Source organism: Toxorhynchites rutilus, chromosome 1 (assembly GCF_029784135.1).
Source record: "Toxorhynchites rutilus septentrionalis strain SRP chromosome 1, ASM2978413v1, whole genome shotgun sequence".
Taxonomy (NCBI): domain Eukaryota; kingdom Metazoa; phylum Arthropoda; class Insecta; order Diptera; family Culicidae; genus Toxorhynchites; species Toxorhynchites rutilus.
The window spans coordinates 185,134,849-185,155,554 of record NC_073744.1 but is presented as its reverse complement, the minus strand read 5'-3'; the positions used below and the strand labels follow the sequence as shown (position 1 = coordinate 185,155,554).

The window sequence follows — 20,706 nt, the reverse complement described above, 5'->3', positions numbered from 1 at the left end:
GAAGGTAGTTTTGAAATCTTATAAATAGTATGTAGATTTTTAAGTTATTCGATTACTTAAAACACGTAGTCCTGACGCTTACTTAGCCATTTGGTTGTATATTTCCAAATATTTTACAACACAATAATCACAAAAACTCACCATTATAATATAAAATCAGCATCAAACACAATTTCAGTTTCATATTATTTCACAATTTTCGAGGAAACGTATTACTCTATTACATAGAATACATATTGAATACAGAAAAGTAAATTTTCATTCATTATTTTTTGTTCTAGAAGTGTGTTAATTTCGTCCTTAATTTCGTTTTCCAAATGGCGCAAATCATTATGGTGCCTTCAACGCAAAGACAATAAATGAAACGCTTGCAGCGTAAAACGTAATGAATATAATGAATATAGCAATGAGTATTTCATAAAGTATCAGTATATTCCACAAATTGTGCTCAATCGTCTTAATTTACTTTTGTGTATTTTTTAAATGGCTGCAGAAAACCACTTCACGTTTTGACCCACCTGGTAGTATGTTAAGTGCCTTGTTTTACACCAGCTTGAGAGTTTGGCAGTTCTCGCGAGTGACAGTGGTCGCAAATTGCATTTGCGACCCGGACATGTTTGACGCTGTCAAATCCTATGTGCTAGTATACGGATGCCCTCAGGCTGGATTGATAGATTATATTCATATTTCAAACTAGCTGACCCGGCGAATTTTGTCCCGTTCAAAATTATGTTTTTGATTTTAATTTTTCCGAACATTTACGTTTTCTTACTAAGGGATGGTTCGTGGGTTCAATCGCATAACTCTCCATTGATTGATCTATACAAGTTGCATTTGGCCCTTTACAATTTCCATTCACTATACAGCGCGGAATCGATTATATACAGTTTTTGATTTCTATTCAGTGTATATAATCGAATCCTGTATTTTTCGTTTTCTGAATATAAAAGAGGAATTTGATTTTTGATTCATCACCTTGAAGTCAGAAAAAAACCTTTCATGAAAAAAAAAATTTATCCAGATTCTCTCAGGAGGTGATAGAGTTTCATATTTGATGAAAAAAATCCTTCTACGCATATGTTCGAATTTCAACAATGACAAGGCTATAGAACTTTTTTTGTTGTTTCGGACTCCGTTGCCTCAAACTGGCTCTACATTAAAAAGTACGCTACAGAAAACGAATCTACAAGTTGTTCTTTGACACCCAACTTCTAACTTCCTTAATTTGGCTGCAAATTGGATATAAACGATTCCTGGTAAAAAAATAAAGCAAAATCTTCAAAAATCATGATTTTTACCCCACTGTACATGTAATAGTCACTTAAATTACACCTTAACGTTGAAAGGTTACATTTTTTCTTGAAATAAGTCATATTTGAAATATAAAAACAAAATTTCCAAACTGTATATAATCGAGTCCAGAATTGTATACAGTGGTAGACATTCGTTTAGCCGCACCCTATTTTTCCTCAATATTTTTAAAAATAAGTAAATTCTTTGTACAGTTTTTCTCATAAAAGACGATTATTGTTTATTTTCATCGAATTCATTCTAAAAAAAAAGTATAAATTCACTTTTTGTTTTCTGAGTAATTCAAATATGTGGAATCGGGGTGGACATTCGTTTAGCCGCATCCTAAAATTTAAATAAAAGAAAATTTGTGCGGCAAATTTTGAGTCCAATCGGTAGCTAAAATTAGGTTGTCCACCTCCATTTCGGATCACTTTGAAAACTCGATTTGGCATCGAGTCAGACAGCTTTTAAAGTGTTGCCATATTGATTGTAGCCCAACATTCCTGAATTACTGCCTTGAGACTGGAAATGTTGTCAAATTGTCATCCGTTTGCATAGACCACCTCGGCCAAGATTCTCCATAGGTTCTCTATGGGATTGCAATCGACTGCCAGCAGGTCATTCAAAAAGCGGAATGTCCTTCTCGGCAAACCTTGCTTGGAATCGTGGATCTATGCATGATCCTGCTGAAAAAATATGGCTCAATATGGCCAATCAAAACGTCCTCCAGTAATTGAAGATACTTTTCGGACTTCATTTGGATGAAAATGAAACGAATGAGAAGCTTGTTGTGATAGGAAACGGCTCCCCACACTCTCAAACTTCCGCCCCCAAAGTTTCGCTTCGATCTCACGGCATGTCGTTGACTTAAATTGTACCAATAGCAACTGTAACAGTCCGGACCATCCAAATTGAACTTTTTTCGCCGGAAAATACAACATTTCTCCATTCTAGTTTCCATTCCATGTATTGCCGGGCGAAAATGAGATGGTTCTGCTTATGGGTGGCGGTCAGTTTCGGTTTCTTCCACATGATGTTTGGTGACTCATTCAAGATGCGCGCAATATGCCTCTTCGTTACTGGAACAACCGATTCTGCCTTAATGTATGAGCAGGACATCGTTTTCTAACTTTAAGACGCAAAGTAACTTTGGTGTTCCCATTTGTCGGTCGTTATATCCCATATTTCTGGCACTATTTGAAGAAATTCCGTACCACTTTCTCAAATAGACCAATTTTTGTTACGATCGAGCGATTGGAAAATTTTTGTTCACTGAATATTTTTATTTTTTTTTTTTTTTTATATCTGTATTATAGTGATTTTCAACTCATTTGGCTGGTTCGTCACTTTTACTTCCATTTTTGGAAGAATGTCGGGAGTGAGAATTGAACTCGTGACCTGTAGCGTGAGAGGCATGGATGTTACCACTACGCCAGATCACCTCCTTCACTGAATATTTGTATTATTTTCCGCCCCTATTCCGTCAATAAAATACCTTTCGCCAATCCTTTAAATTCTAACTAGATCACTCATCTGACCAACTTCTTACGTTGCACATCCAATATTTATCTTGTAAATTGAACTTTCCCAAGTAATTTTTTCAAAAACCACAGATAAAGGTTTGGTGATTATGTGAAAACTCGATTTTTATGCCCTGCGACAAAACGTATGTCTCGGGAAAAAACTACGTTTGTATGTTTACATCCACCGGTGCGGCCTAGTGTGTGTGTGTGTGATTGTGACGCACGTCCTTTCAATAAAAGTGACTTAAATATACTACCACTACAGCAAATAAGTATCCCGATAAAAAGAACATTCCTAGTTGTTTTGTAATTGATTCAAGTTTTTTTTCAAGTGCGGCTAAACGAATGTCTATCACTGTATGATCATGGTTTGCCCAATTTTTTGAATGCTCTAATTCAGCGCTCCTGTGTCAAATAAGGTATTCGAATGTTTCAGAACATATAAATAAAATTGTCTTTTCATGATTTACAGTAGTTTTATAGTTTATTTTTATGGAATCACATGTTTTAAAGGATTATAAAATACACCTTCTATTTGTGTCAATGCGCCCCTCATTCGAGCTAACTTTTAACGATCACCAGATGATTATTTCGCAAGTATTCAGACCTTTTCTGGATTATAACACTTACAAATATTGTAAACATCATGCTTGCACACCGAGATGAAGAATAGAAGGTGGGAAGATTCATGGGGTTTGGTTGTGTTAAATTTTGATTGTGTTAGTAGCCAGGAAGATAGGAAGTTCACATACCAGGCATACCAGTCAGTTACTCAAATGGTACAAAATTGAATGTGTCATCGAATAACGTTGAAAGAGGATATACAAAAGCTAATTAAAAATTTCCAATTCATATTTTTCGCATCATGGAAAAAATCAGAACATATCACGAACTAAAATGTTTGATTTTTTCTTTGATTTCAGAAACAGTTTTTTAATGTCTACTATGTTTGGACTCTAGAGCAACTTCATGGAAGTTTGATTTTTGTCAGCAATTGTAATTACTTTTTCACAATTAGGGTGCTGAAAACTTCAGTCGTCTAAAACTAAGACGCAAGCGGAAAACTTTTTGTCTCAATCTAAATTATACGGAGTCAATTAAATTTATTTTTCAAGTTCATTTTACATGAAATAACTTGCAACCGTTTTTCCCATGCTCTGTCAAATGTTTATCCGTCAAAGGAACAAAAGATTGTGTGACTCTGACTTTGTTCGTTAACGTTTTTGGTCGACGTAACGAGAAGTAAAATTGAATTGAAATTAAGTTTAGAACACTTGAAGTTTGAAATTTCAGTTTCTGTTAGAATGTCGGGACCTTATGATTTTGAACGCTAGCATTGATTTAGGGAAAAAAATAGATCGTTCATTTCATTTGCTTATTTTTACTTTTAATAACAACACTTTTCCTATGTAGTGGGCTATTATAAGAAAAGTAACATGCATAAACAAAATCTGTGACGTCACAGATTTAAACCTTTCAGAAACAGATTTCCCACCTTTCATTTTCCATCTCGCTTGCACACCATGAACTCAATTCTGATCATGAGTTGTACAATTCAATGTTGTTATTTTGTCCACATGATTTCTATGGCAACCGCTTGGAGCGCTGCAGTTTGTTTATTGTGTCCTTCGCGGATATATAAAGTTCCTCTGTTTTGGTTGTGTTGAGGGTAACACTTTTAAAATTCCCAAGAAACGATAATATTCTGAAGAAATCCTAAATTATGAATGGATCAATATGATGACAGTAAACAGAGGAACAGTAAATAAATGCAAAATCTACTTGTGAATTCGAATTTTTTTTTTTTTTCATTAATTCGTTTATTTTTACAGGCTCAGTTACTTAAGTTTAAAGGAGCCGAATTCTTAAATATATTTTTAAAACTATATATATATATATAAACAATTTTCTTACATCTATGGTTAGTAAGGTGGAAAACCGATTACTCGCGGTGTACTCGAGTTTAGAAGGGTGACATATTTTTAGGAGAAGGATGGGATATAAGGAAATTGTAACAATATTGATGAGCACTCAATTCTTAAATCTATTCGTATATCTATAGTTTATTTACATTTCAACTTATTCTACTATTTATAGCAAGGGGACGAATTACCCGCAAAGGAAGAAAAGGAGGGTATAAGGATGTAGGGACAATCACACACGAAGATCTATAGCTTTAAGGAAAACATATATGTGGGACATGTAATCAAGGTCTAACCGAGCCAACACATCTCTCACCGGCACATTGGGCTGCCTTCCTCTAGCCCGAAGGGAGTTTTCTAAATTCGATCTGGCAACAAGATACACCTCACACGACCAAACAACGTGTTCGATGTCGTGGTAACCTTGGCCACAAACGCAGAGATTGCTGCTGGCAAGATAGAAACGGAAGAGTAGTGCATCTAACGAACAGTGATTGGACATGAGTCGGGAGAAGGTGCGAATAAAGTCCCGACTCAAATCCAGACTTTTGAACCACGGTTTGAGGCTAACCTTTGGGATAATCGAGTGAAACCACCGGCCCAATTCATCTTCATTCCACTTGCGTTGCCAGTTAGCGATGGTATTTTTGCGAACTAAAGAATAAAATTCATTGAAGGCGATTTGACGCTGATATATATCGCCTTCAATTGCACCTACCTTTGCCAATGAGTCAGCCCTCTCGTTACCCGGAATTGAGCAATGTGAAGGGACCCAGACAAAGGTAATGACATAACAGCGTCTGGTTAAAGCACTCAAATTTTCTCGTATTCTCTCAAGGAAGTACGGCGAGTGCTTTTCTGGCCTCACTGAACGGATAGCTTCGACAGAGCTAAGACTATCCGTTACAATGTAATAGTGTTCAACAGGTCGTGAGGCGACGCTGTCCAGCGCCCAGTATATCGCTGCCAATTCAGCAATATATACCGAGCAAGGATTCTGAAGACTGTGTGAGGTGCTAAAAATACGTTGAACACTCCAAATCCTGTGGACTCATTCATAGAGGACCCATCAGTAAAGTATATATTATCACAATTGATACGCCCATACTTTGCATTGAAGATTGTAGGAACGAACCCCAATCTAAGATAATCTGGATTTTCATGGATTTTCATGGAGATCGAAATGTACAGAGGAATTGATGTAGTCAGGAAAACAAACACGGTTGGGAATATACGAAGAAGGAACAACCTGCATAGAGGTGAATTCATGATATGAACTCATGAATCTAGAATGAAAATTTAGCTCGATCAATTGCTCAAAATTTCCGATCACCAATGGGTTCATAACCTTACACCGGATGAGGAACCGAAGAGATAATAAATTGAAGCGATCTTTCAGTGGGAGTACGCCTGCCAAAACCTCGAGACTCATGGTATGTGTTGAGGGCATACATCCCAACGCAATACGGAGACAAAGATACTGAATTCGCTCGAGTTTAATGAGGTGTGTTTTGGCAGCTGATTGAAAACAGAAACTGCCATACTCCATCACTGAGAGAATAGTTGTTCGATACAACATAATAAGATCTTCGGGATGGGCTCCCCACCAGGTGCCGGTAATTGTACGGAGAAAGTTTATTCTTTGTTGACATTTTTTACTCAGATACCTAATATGGGCCCCCCAAGTACATTTGGAGTCGAACCAGACCCCAAGATACTTGAATGACATAGCATGAGTGATCGGTTTACCCAAAAGTTGAAGCTTTGGTTTTGCTGGTCTATGCTTCCTAGAAAAACCCACCATCTCTGTTTTCTCCGTGGAGAATTCGATCCCTAGCCCAATGGCCCAGGTTGAAAAATTGTTCAAAGTATCTTGTAAGGGTCCTTGCAGGTCGGATTCGTTTGATCCTACGACAGACACCACTCCGTCATCTGCAAGTTGTCTTAGGCTGCAATTTTGTGTAAGACAATTGTCGATGTCGCTTACATAGAAGTTGTACAAAAGGGGGCTTAAACATGAGCCCTGGGGGAGTCCCATGTAAGAGACCCGACTTACTGCCGAATCTCCGTGAGAAAAGTTCAAATGTTTCTCACAAAGCAAGTTATATAACATATTATTCAACAGAGGCGGCAGACCCCGAGAGTGTAATTTGTCTGACAAAACCTCTATTGAAACAGAATCAAAGGCCCCCTTTATGTCCAAGAATACTGAAGCCATTTGTTTTTTTTCGGCGTAAGCCATTTGAATTTCTGAAGAAAGCAACGCAAGACAATCATTCGTCCCCTTGCCCCTGCGGAACCCATATTGTGTATCTGAGAGTAGGCCATTCGTTTCAACCCATCGATCAAGGCGAAACAAGATCATTTTCTCCAACAATTTCCGTATACAAGACAGCATTGCTATTGGGCGGTACGAATTGAAGTCGGACGCGGGTTTTCCGGGTTTTTGAATAGCTATAACTCGTACTTGTCTCCAATCATCTGGAACAATATTATTCTCCAGAAACCGATTGAATAAATTCAACAAGCGATGTTTCGCCACATCAGGGAGGTTTTTCAGCAAGTTGAACTTAATTCTATCCGATCCCGGAGCAGAATTGTTACATGAAAGGAGAGCAAGAGAGAATTCTACCATCGAAAACTCGGAATCAAGATCGCACCTATCTTGTGGTATATCTCGAACAATTTTTTGCACAGGAGCGGAATCAGGACAAACCTTCCGTGCAAAATTCAAAATCCATCGATGTGAATATTCTTCGCTTTCATTCGTTGGAGAGCGATTTCTCATGTTTCGAGCCACTTTCCATAATTTTTTCATTGACGTTTCTCGTGACAAACCTCCCACGAAATTTCGCCAATAAGCACGTTTTTTCCCTTTGATCAAGTTTTTAAATTGATTTTCAAGGTCCAAATACGTCTGAAAATTTTCAGGGGTTCCACGTTTCCGAAAAGCTTTAAATGCATTCGATTTTTCTACATAAAGCTTGGAACATATGCTATCCCACCATGGATTGGGAGGCCTTCGACGAATAGTGGAACCTGGGATGGGTTTCGTTTGAGCGCGAACCGCGCTGTCATAGATCAAACGAGAAAGGAAGTTATACTCCTCCAATGGAGGTAAACCATCTCTGGAATTGATGGCTAGAGCAGTCGCGTCCGAATATTTTTTCCAGTCAATGTGTCTTGTGAGGTCATATGCCATGTTTATAGATTCAGAAGAATTCGACCCAATGGTGATGGAAATTTTGATTGGCAAGTGATCACTACCGTTGGGGTCCTGGATTACATTCCACTTGCAATCTAACGATAGTGAATTCGAGCAAAGCGAGAGGTCAAGAGCACTTGGGTTAGCAGGAGGTTTAGGCACACGTGTTGTTTCCCTAGTGTTCAAAACGCTCATATTGAAGTTGTTACAAAGGTCATATCAACAATGAACGATTGTCGTCGTACTGTTCCCCCCAGGCAGTTCCGTGAGAGTTGAAGTCTCCAAAGATCAATCGTGGCTCAGGAAGGAGTGAGCACATGTCATCAATTTGTTTGCGGCTAACCGCAGCTCTCGGAGGCCAATACAAGCTGACTATACAGAGGTCTTTGCCTCTGATGTTTGCATGACAAGCAACAGCTTCGATCCCTCCAATAGGTGGAAGGTCAATTCGAAAAAATGAGTGGCACTTATTGATCCCCAAAAGCACCCCTCCGTATCTATCATCACGGTCCAAGCGTATAATATTAAAATCGTGGAAAGAGATATCATCTCGCGAAGAAAGCCAAGTTTCGGACAGAGCAAAAACATCACAATTGAAGTTATGAATTAAAAATTTGAATGTATCCAATTTAGGGATAAGACTACGACAATTCCACTGAAAAACAGTGACATCTCCGACCTCTCTATCTAAATTAGACATCAAGAGAGATAATCATTGCAAAGAGGGGCCATGTTTGCATCAATTGCTGTAAAATTGTCTTTAATACTGGAAGCATTGAGATGACAATGGTTCTGATGGAGTCGGAAACATTAAAACACTTGAAGATTTGATCCAAAAGGTCAGACAACTTTATAAATCCCGATTGGGAAGTTGAGCTGGACGGAAAAACAGGGACAGTTGGGGTTTTTGATGTCCCCTCGAGTGCTGGGTCGTTCGAAGGTGAACTATTCCCACGGAAGCCAGGAGGAACCTGATTTTGCTTGTCCGCTGCACTCGATTTTTTAGGCAAGCTAACTGGGGGTATCACCGGGGGGACTTGTTCTTGAACTTTGGGAGTGGTCACATTTTTGCGCCAGGGATTCCCTTTGAAAATAAACGGTGTGCCCCCGCTAGCTGTGCTTCCATTTCATCAACTGGCAACGTGGAAAAGCTATTGTGTGTTGAGATTGGTTGTTGTTGTTGGGCCAGTGGAGAAGCGCCCTTTAAAATTTCCGCAAAAGTGCGCTTCGAGCGTTCCTTTAAAGAGCGCTTCTGTTTCTCCCAGCGACTCTTGTAAGTTTCACAAGCTGAGAGCGCGTGTGGGGATCCTCCGCAATATGGACACTTATGCTCAGTCGCACTGCAGGATTTCCCCTCATGTTGCTCTCCGCAAGTGGCACAGCGCTCCTTGTTGGCACAATAATCTGAAGTGTGACCAACTGACTTGCATTTGTTGCAAGTCATGGGCTTTGGCACGAAGAGTCGCACAGGTAGTCTCAATTTGTCCACCATAACGTAGTCAGGGAGGGCGGCACCAGCAAAGGTGACTCGAAACGAGTCTGACGGCGTAAATTTAGTTTGGTCCCCATCATGGGAGAGTTTCCCGAGTTGGCGACAGTCCAAGATCTTTACTTCCATTGAGGGAAGCTTCTTGAACTTGCCTTTCCCTTCTTTTTTTATTTGTTCGCTCGTCAGACCCGTTTCAGTTATCACCCCCTCAATTTCTACGTTATGGGAGGGTATAAATGTTCTATATTCGAGAGTGAAGTGTTGGTCAGCAACAATCTCGTTTGCGTGTTTCCGTTCATTCACGACAACCCGCAATTTGTTCGGTCTAACCCTGCGAATTTCAGATACAGAAGTGTATCTGGCCAGATCTTTCATGATCTGAATCACGTTAAGGCTTTTTCCTTTTGGTTTTGGCCGGAGGAAAACAACCCACGGGCCAGTTCCAGGTGCATCTTCTGGATAAACTCTGACACGTGGAGCGGAAACAACAGAGGGAGAAGACGAGGACGAGGATTGGGTTGGATAGGAAACATCAGAAGGGGGAAGCGAAATCGATGATGGGAGAGGGGGAGTGGAAGTAACAGTCGGTTCAGAAGGGAGGCTTGCTATTTTCTTAGAGGGGGGCTTGGAAGGATGAGCAGATTCGTCTCCAGAAGAATTATCTTCTTTTTGAGGGACTCGTTTATGTTTTTTCCCAGATCTTAAATGGGATTCATTATCGGAGATCTCCATCTCTGGAGATCCTCCACTATCCTCCATTTTACAAAAATTTCTGTCTTATTTCTAATATATTATTGATTTTAACAATAATCTCGAAAAAAAAATAACAAAACAAAAATAAATTATGATAATAATATTAAACAATGAACAAATGAGTTGAATAATAATATTAATATTAAATATGTGTACCTTAAAATAAAAGTTGTTCCGATACTGCGCTCTACTGCCCTAACCAGGGAGAGACAGAGGCTACGCGCTATGGGTCAACACAATAGCGCAAGAATAGCTCACACGGTCACGTGATGATAATTCCCGTTAACGACAGCCACACGATGGCGATCCCGTTATGCCGATGTTCAACAGCCGCCAAGGGCTGCAAGCTGCAAGAGCGCTGCTTCTTTTGTTCCACTTCACAAAAGGTCAATTCGAAAGCGGGCAGCAATGACCTTCACTCGTACACTATACCAATCGCACAATAGTAAAAGTGGCAACGCACAATAACGACACTGAACTTTACTCGTCAAGAGTTGGATAGCGAATGAGAATTCGAATGTTTTCATTCAAAAATAGTGATTTCTAAAACCGGACAAACCATGATCAAAGTTGGTCAAACCATGATTATAATTCCTCTTTAAGAAAAATCGTTAGAAAAAACATAAAAAATTCAATAGTTTCAACACCTTATGGTAGTATTAGCAACTAGAGACTTGGGGCTTTTCAACAAACCCAAACTCGTATCGTTTATGTGCGATTTTCATGAAGAAAAATCGATTTGCATTTACTAGTAGCGTAAAAACACCCCAAATCGGACAAACCAAGATCATTTACCCTATATCAACGGTCAAAAGAGGATCGAAGGGCTTTTATGATTTTTGTTGTTTCACACAAAATCCACAAAACCACAGTTTCTCGTGCTGGTCATGCCGGTTGTGGTAGTTGTGCCGTGTGCCGTGTATAGCGCCGTGGGTTTGACACTGTATGGCTGTACTGGTCGGGTGATTGTGTTAGTAAATAAATATATCGCGCAACTCTGTGTTAGGGTAAGGTGACATTGCCTAGGAGTACGCACGAAAATATGATTGTACGAAAAGAAACAAACAATTTTGTTCTATAGAAGCAGACGAATTCGAACGAAGCAAGGAGAAAGCAATGTAACCACACCAATACAACTCAATGTGGTTGTTTACTTTCACTATTGCATACAATTCGTACGACCACTTTTCTGCATCCAGTGTCACCGCCGCCTTAATCAGTAATTGTCCAAACTGCGACTCAATATGCGCTCCACCACGCTACGTTCGTGGCACGTATGAGTCGTGTTGGTAGACTCGCGTTCGCTTACGAGCGCTATACGCTTCTCAATTTGCGCCTAGCCTAATACCATGGACAGACATATAACTGTACTAGCGCTGTACGTGTACAGCGTTGTACAGGTACCACGATAGCATGACACACATACTTTGGTTGTACATTGTACCGCATGTCAGACTGACAATCAGAAGTTTGAATTTATTGCATTGTATTTTCACCAATATTTCAATGAAAAAGGTTTTTATTTAGCGTCTAAACTATCGAACACAACAATTATGTTTCAATCTGAGTTATTAACTCAAGAGAAAGTCAATGAAAAGAATGTATACCAAATGTTTTGATTCGTTTTGTTCATGCTACCCACCACTAACCGTCTATGGCGCTGCGCACAGTACAACTGTAGCCATGTACAGCGGAAAAATAGGTCGGTACAGGTACAGCGATTGTACCGAGTTGCTTGCATGGTTCTAGCGCTGTACATGGTGACAGACATACAATTTTCGAAGTACAACGCAAGTACAGCTGTATGTCTGTCATAAGTATAAGTGTGATGGGCTGTGAACGAACGTAAGTTCCCCGTTAACAAATTCCGCGCGCGCCACAGGAATGAAATTAATCTGTCAATAGTCCATCGATGAAGGGCCCGCGCGCGCATGTTGTGTCTTTTTATTGTTGTCCGGAGTTCTAAAAACAGACGCAGCATCTCGTGCCGCTGAGGAGAAGCGGAAGTCAAACTTCCGACCTTTCCAGAGACAGAGCGAGAGAAAGGGAGCAGCTGCCTATGATGATGATGGTTGGTGTGCCATAAAAGATGTAAGCGATCACTTTGAAAGGTTATTCTTATGTTTTCCAGATACCCATTTCCGGAACGGGAGAAAACGGAAGAAAATTGATACATTTTTCCGAAGAAATAAAAAAAAACAAGCTTCTCAAGTGGATGGTTCCCCTCGCGTCGTCGTGAACTCCCATTTTTATCGGATATTTTTGGACCATTAGCTCATCTCACGCATCATCCGTGCTGTCGATTTTGAAAACCGATGGTTTTGAATCACCCATGAGACGTCTCTGTGTGAACGGGCAGATTTTTTGATTGGCAGATCGTTTAGCTGACCATTAATGGGGCCGGTTTCTGTTTACTCGAAATAATTGTTGATTTTCGTGGGGCCAGGAACCGAACACACAAAAGTGTTTACAATGTGCGAAAACGTTCGGCGCGCAAAAGGTAGTCTCTTAGCATGCATACAAAACGTACACAAAGCGAAATTCATATGCGTCCACCAACTCAAGCGTCAATTTCCGGTCAAACGGGTGATCAGCAGGTCCGATAGGGTAATCAATTTCATTCGATCATTTCACCGTGCGCTTACATTATTCTCTCGACAGCAGCGGCAGTAATAAACTCCGCTTCTGCAGTTAATTATCGACGAGTGCAAGACGAAAGCTGTTAATTTAGTTTACTTTTACCCTGCTGGTTAGTTTATATTGCGACGACTTCTCGGCAACCACTTCCACACGGGCCCCAAATGCGGCCAGAAATGAGGAAAAACCCACGCGGCCATTCATTTGCCGTTCCGCGAATGGAACGTTTCCTTCAAATATGTTTATGTATACATAAAGTTCTTGCTTTTTCCTCTTTTGGTCGTCACCGACCGACCGACCGGTGCGCAGCCGGTACGGTTCCGTTCCGCTTTCGTACGCACTACTCGTCATCCGCTTGAACGTGCACGGATTGCGGTGCGTGATCTTCTTCCAAAAGATCTTGCGACCGGTCGGTCGACCGGCCCCAGGATGGCTGGCATTTCGACGCGGATGGCTGACCGCGGTTGGTCGGTGTCAACCCCGCGCGTAAGTGCAAATTGCTCTCCAGTGTCGCGCGTGATTGAGGTTGAGAGCAATCAATCCCGTGCCAAGTCTGTGATGGACTCGAATCGAGAGTCTTTAGTTTGTGGAAGAATATTTGTATTAAGATATTATTAGAGGTGAATACGGAATTATTTCAAAACAGTATATTTATATATTTTAGGAGACGAAGGAGGACGTGTTCGATAGAAAAAAAATTCTACGCCAAATTTTAAACGTGTTTTTGAACCTTTCTTGAGCCCTAACTGTTTGCCTTAACACACATATGACCTCGGATTTTTCTTGTTGCGCTTTCCATCAATTCTATCAATTCGCATCAACAACATTTACACAATGAGTATCGGTCCACTCCCGAAGATATTTATTGTATAAAAACAAAATAGTCGGAAATTAGACTAAAAAATTATCACATATCGTAAAACATCCGAAAACAATACATGTTCTTTTTTGACGTGGGACTACGTCTAACCGGAATATACGGGGGGTAAAATGAAAACCTAAACACAGAACATGCAGGAAAAAATGCAAGATTTCGAATGCTTATAACTCGAACATTTCTTACTGGATCGAAGAGATGTTTGCATCAATTGATAGGGAATATTTCTACGCGTCTATCGCAATTAATAGAATGTTATGTTTCATTAGATAAACAATTAAATAACTGTGAAATGTTGAGCTTTATCTGAACGCCCTAACTGCCTTGTTTTGATTGGCCCGATTTACGGTTTCCCCAACACGACCATCAAAACCAAGCAGACTTGTGGAAATCGGCATTGAAAATACATGAAAGCTTTTGTTCCCTAACAGAGATTTCAAAACTAATGTGCCTGGGGAAATTGGCATGGCAAATTCATGCAGGTCGGGGGTTTTTTTTGTTCTATAGAAGTTGAAGTTGTTGATTCATGCAAGCCGGGGGCACCCGCATTTTTGTTTTGCATAGCGGGTTATTCAAGATTGCATTGAAGGATATGCCTTCATATGTTCTGCTCACAGAATTTCTACGTACACCATTTGATGATTAGGCAAAATGTTTTCACATTTAATTGAATTGGGAAATTGTTTCATTCAATCAAAAATTTAATCAGTACAAACAAATGATTGCCAAGCTAAGATAGTCCCACGTCAACCTTGCGATTATATCATAGATATAACCCACCCATTTTATATTTTCTTATTTTGTAACTGTCAGTCCCAGTGATCATCGTTTTGCTAACGAAAAGCACAATGTCAGTCCCTCAACGGGGCTCAACGTGTTAAAATATCTCTAATTTAAAAAGTACATAACGGACGATTCTATTACAGTCAACTCTCCCTAACTCGATGTTCTGTATCTCGATATTTTCCCTAACTCGACGGATTTCATGACACCTTTGATTTTACAAGCATTCTTCTCTCCATAACTCGATACCTCGAAGTGTTTTGATTCATTTTTCGGTGGATTTTCACCTCCCTAACTCGACTGATTTTCGCGAACATGTTTTTGTGCGTTACCTCTGATTTCAATTGCTCTTGAAAGTGAAGACGCAGTGTTCGTGTCATCAAGCATTTTTTTTTCAAGTATGGAAAACCACGAAAAACGTTTCAAGCGAACGATTAAACCGCTAACCATTGTGCAACGTTTGAGCTTCATAGAGCAGGTCGAAAAGTATGGACGGAAGCGGTCTAAAGCTGGAAATAAGTTCAGTATTGCACAAAGTACGGTATCAACACTATTCAAACTAAAGTAAAAATGGAATCGGAATGGAAAATTGAATCTAGACCAAAAGTATACAAGGTTAGTCGGAAACGAAAAGCTGGAGCGGTCAATGGATTTTTGTCTTATCAAGCCAGAGAGAATAATTTACCTCTCTCAGGTTCTATTCTTCGGGATATGGCTTGCGAATTTGTCCAAAAAACGGGGAATTCCCAACTTTAATGCACAAGCAACAATGACACGGGAGCGATAAACTACACCCAAACTAGCGTTGGCAGAAAACATTTCATCTTTGGCAGAAATGATGCCATTTCGTGTGCTGGAGGGTCAAATGCGCAAATAATGAGCTGTTTTAAAAGCTTAAAAATGTATGTATGCGAGCAGACATCGCTTTCTGTTTTCTTTTCTCATTTCATTTGGGATTGTGCCAAAAAAAAAGTCCAACGACGTCGTCAATGGGGATCGAACCAAGGCCGGCTGGAATGCAAAGCTATTACACACGACCACGCTATCCATATAGCTGCCAGCGCCGTTATATTGAAGCGAGATAATATTACACCTCATCATAAAATGAAGTTGGAAAGTGTTTTCTAAGAGGATAAAGAGGAACATGAACGAGAATATATCTTTCTCTGTCTGGGCCGTGTATTTGGCAAACTATACGAACAGCTTTCATATGCTTTCATTTAAATTCATTTAAATATTGGCTCTAGCATATATATTATACAAATGATATGCATGTATTGGGGAGTAGAACATTTCTGTTATTTTTCAGCTCATTTAATGTAATAAATCGGGATGCCATAATTTGTGCTAAAAATTAACTTTGGGTGCACCGTTGCTGATCAATGAAAGTAGTAAAAACCCACGATGTTTCAATAAGAAGAAGTCATTACCAGTGCACTATGGTCCAGGAGGTGCATTTAAGTGGAAATTAGCATCTAGAGCTCGACAGTGATTCTCTAGACAAAAACTGTCTTCGACAAAGTTGTTCCATATAATAGAGCGCTCATTCTTATGTTATCAAAAATAGGGTGACCAAAATTTTCGATGAAATGAAAAATCTAACTTTCTTATCTTTATAGATAGAGGTAAACATAGTTCGACAATATTGTAGCCCTGGTTATTTTAAGTAACTTTGTGGAACAATATTTCTTTCTATCTCTTCAAATAACCGATATAGCGCTTTTTCTCTAGATTGAGTTAGGGTTACCATGAAAAAAAAGGTTTTTTTGCTCTAACTTTTATATGTAAAATTCTACATCAAAACTGTCTTTGAATGATCTTTAGAGCTTTCCAATCCACGTATTTTACGGTGCATAACTTGTATGTATCTTAATGCTACTCATAGTTATTGATGGGTTTTCCCCGAAAACACGACCTTTTCATTTGCTTGGCGTTCTTTTTGGGGCAAACATAATAAAAAAATATTGATAGCATTTTAAAGAGCACATTTGATTCTACATAAGGTGTAACTTCCAAAAGAGTGTTATTTTTTGTATTTGAGTAAATTAAATTTGAAATTATGAGTTTTTGCATATAAATGAACAAGTTGCAATTTTTAAATGCATATAGTAAGCGTAAACTTTAAAGCAGCATCACTTCAGTTCAGTCTTATAGCCACTCAACATGGAGGTTCAAAGAAGACACATATTTGTTATTGTTTTCGGTGGACGAAATATAGAAGACGTAATACAATTATTACGAGAAAAATGCCAAGATATATGTGTTTTGAGTGCCTGGAAGTGCCTGAAAAGCCAAATGCTGAGCCAAAGGATGAAGCGTAACCGTGTTCGGGAGATTACAGAAATATTTTCTGCTGAAGAACTGGGCCTCGCAACAGCTTCGGATCCAGTATTATCTCTTAGTAATAGGCAAACACCAGAGTATTTCGATCTTCTGATTACGGAAAATGCTAAGCATTTGATTTTGTAGTTTTTTATTTGTATGATTTTTATTTATTACTATGAATTTAATTTCCATTATAACAACTAAAACAGGTTAATATGTACATACGGAAGATTATAAAAATAAATTTGAATAAAACAATAGGAACAACAAAAGTATGGTAAAATAATGTCATCAATCAACTCATCGCCAGTAAAATATGTCAATATATTACTAAAAAATAACACGTCAAGCCCCGAGTTGTTATTCATACGGTTTCTATTCAGGAAGCATAATTTGTCGGTCCCCGCTTTTCTTTTTATACAATAAATATATTTTATTGTAGAAAAAGAAAATAGTCAGAAATTTTTCTCGTAATAATTGTATAACGTCTTCTATATTTCGTCCACCGAAAAAGGAAATCAACAATGTGTCTTCTTTGAACCTCCATGTTGAGTGGCTATAAGACTGAACTGAAGTGATGCTGCTTTAAAGTTTACGCTTACTATATGCATTTAAAAATTGCAACTTGTTCATTTATATGCAAAAACTCATAATTTCAAATTTAATTTACTCAAATACAAAAAATAACACTCTTTTGAAAGTTTCACCTTATGTAGAGTCAAATGTGCTCTTTAAAATGCTATCAATAATTTTTTGTTATGTTTGCCCCAAAACAAACGACAAGCAAATGAAAAGGTCGTGTTTTCGGGGAAAAAACATCAATAACCTTGAGTAGCATTAAGATACATACAAGTTATGCACCGTAAAATGCGTGGATTGGAAAGCTCTAAAGATCATTCAAAGACAGTTTTGATGTAGAATTTTACATATAAAAGTTAGAGCAAAAAAACCTTTTTTTTCATGGTAACCCTAACTCAATCTAGAGAAAAAGCGTTATATCGGTTATTTGAAGAGATAGAAAGAAATATTGTTCCACAAAGTTACTTAAAATAACCAGAGCTACAATATTGTCGAACTATGTTTACCTCTATCTATAAAGATAAGAAAGTTAGATTTTTTATTTCATCGTAAATTTTGGTCACCCTATTTTTGATAACATAAAAATGAGCGCTCTATTATATGTAACAACTCTGTCGAAGACAGTTTTTGTCTAGAGAATCACTGTCGAGCTCTAGATGCTAATTTCCACTTAAATGCACCTCCTGGACCATAGTGCAGTGATATACGAGAGCAACACCAAGGTTAGGATGGCCTTAATGCTTTTTGAGGAATGGATCATGCAATTTGACGAAAATTTTTCCAATGGAAATAGAAAGGTATTATTTCTGGAACTATGTGTAATGGTAATGTATCATACTCATATCTATCTCTTCTCAAAGGTGGTCATGTTCGTTGATAACTATACAGCGCACCCAAAATCTCTCGGACCAAAGCTCAAATCGTTAAGTTTACAATTTTTCCACAAATCTTTACTTCCGTAGCTCAGCAGCTGGACTTCGACATAATCAAGAACCTGAATCCGTCCTATCGCCATCTTCGATTAATTAGTTCGATTAGTTAAACGAAGACTGCAAGAAATGGAGGATATTTGTCCTTTTCAACCTTCATGTTATTCAGCATTCTTACTGTATTTTAATGCACTCTTCAGATACACCGGTATTGGATGCATTTGAAATACTCTCACCCTCTAAAATGAATGAGGTTAAATCTGAGACTATTTAAAATTGCTTCAGGAAGTCGAATTTTCCTTCAATGATGATGGTGATATTCCGCTGGCATAATTAATGCGTCGTGAGCTTGCTGATGTCGACAGTACAATACCGTTCGATTACTCAATGTCTTCTAATGATTAGTGCAAAAAAGACCAAAACGTGATTTGCTGTGATCTAATACCAGATACCGATATACTGGAAAGTGTTGAAAAAGCTGAGAAAAACGTCGAGGATAGTAGTTCTATTGAGATGGAGAATATTTAGGAAGATTCAGATGATTGTGTCGAAATTACTTCTTCGAACGTTAAATCAAATCTGAAGAATATGTCCAGAATATTGAAATGGGTGGTCGTTTTCTTCCGATACAAACCAAACGGAAAAGACCTCAACGTAGATTAAATTAACAATTAATAAAAATATCTGGGAAAATATACTTCCGTATCTGATATTTCTAAAGTGAGACCGAGAAATCTGCGAGTCGTCGTGACTAAACGTAAGCACGCAAACCTTATTATTGATTATTTCTAACTAGCATTTCTAGCTGGAGTATCGCGTATACATTTCTTCTCATGGAGTAAAAATCAGGGGTCAAATATCCTGTAGCGCCCCTCTATAAATAATTTAAAAGTTCATCTTTCTAACCAGACTCTAGAGATCCATTGAAGAGTTATGAAATAATAATGTCAGAGGTTAAATTTTCCTTTCCTTCTATAAAACATAAGATAGGTAGCGGTAGAGAGATAAATTAAGAGATAGTAGGTAATAGAAAAGGTAAACTCCGCCTGTGGAGTTCAGTCGGTAGAAATTAAAGTAGCTAGTGTTTCGTTAAGAGAAATTGAGGAAAATGAAGGACAGTCTGAACTCACAGCTAGGAGTAAAACCACACCATACCGCGAAGTTATGATCCACAAACGTCTGCCCATCGGGCGATGTTTGGATACGACAAGATCTCAAAAAAAAACCAATGATTGAAAATTACAAAAACTGGAAATTTAAAAAAAATGAAGATCGAAAGAATTGAAAATTCTAAAAATTCTAAATTAACTTAACATTAGAAAATAAAACATAAAAAATGGAAATTCAAAAAAATGAGAATAATAAAATAAAAAAAAATTAAAATAAACTTTTTTATAAATATTTTAAAAATTCTGGGCATTCAAAATTAAAAGCAAAAAATATATAATTTCAACAATTAATACAGAATCTTATAAGCTCAAAAATTAAAAATTTAAAAAAAAACTATAAATTTCAACACACAAATAATTAAAGAATCGAAAATTTAAAAACAAATATGAATTCCAAAATTTTCAAAATTGACAGTTCCATAAAGTGAAATTTAAAAAAAATCTGAATTATAACATTGAAAATTGAAAATAAACGAAAGGATCAAGACTTCCAAAACAAAAATGAAAAAAAGAGATTTCAAGAATTGAAAATTCAAAGAATTGAAAACATCGCGATTAAATTATTTCAAATGAAAAACTTGCACTGTTTAGAATTCTGAAAGTTGAAGAATACCAAAATTAAAAACTGTAAATTTAATAAAAATTTGAAAAAAAAATGAAAATTAAAAGATTGGAATTTGGCTTCAAAAAAGTAAAAATTCTAAAATAATAATAATTAGAAAAAAATCAAAATTGCAAAAATTACAAATAAAGTGATTGAAAATTCAAATAATGAAAACCAAAACAAATAATTGAATTTGAAAAAAGTGAAAATTCAGAAGATTCAAAGTTTAAAAAAAATTAAAATTCATTACATTCAAAATTCAAAACAATTAATATCCAATATAATGATAATTAAAACATTGAGAGTTCCAAAAAGTCTAAAATTTTCAAAAATATATAATTCCAAAAAATTTTAAAAATTGTGAATAGAAAAAAAATCTAAAAACTTAAAATTCACTAAACTTGGGTCTTCTAAAACTGGCAGAATTAGAAATTCTCAAATACTAAAATTCCAAAAATTAAGAATAAAAAAGGCAAATTAAAAATTTCAGGTTTCTAAATTCAAACAATCCCTAAATTGAAAATTACAAACATTTACAGTACTAAAAATTTCAAATTCGAGAAATTTTAAATTCAAAAACTTCGTATGTTTACAATTTGAAAATCGAAATCGTTAACA

General features: G+C 37.6%; 1 protein-coding gene across 1 annotated transcript in view; it reads right to left on the bottom strand.

Annotated features, from left to right (window-relative positions):
• LOC129763658 (tumor necrosis factor receptor superfamily member wengen) overlaps nucleotides 1-20,706 on the bottom strand; it is a 49,192-nt gene that overhangs the window by 11,128 nt on the left and 17,358 nt on the right. The gene's annotated exons all lie outside the window — the stretch shown is intronic.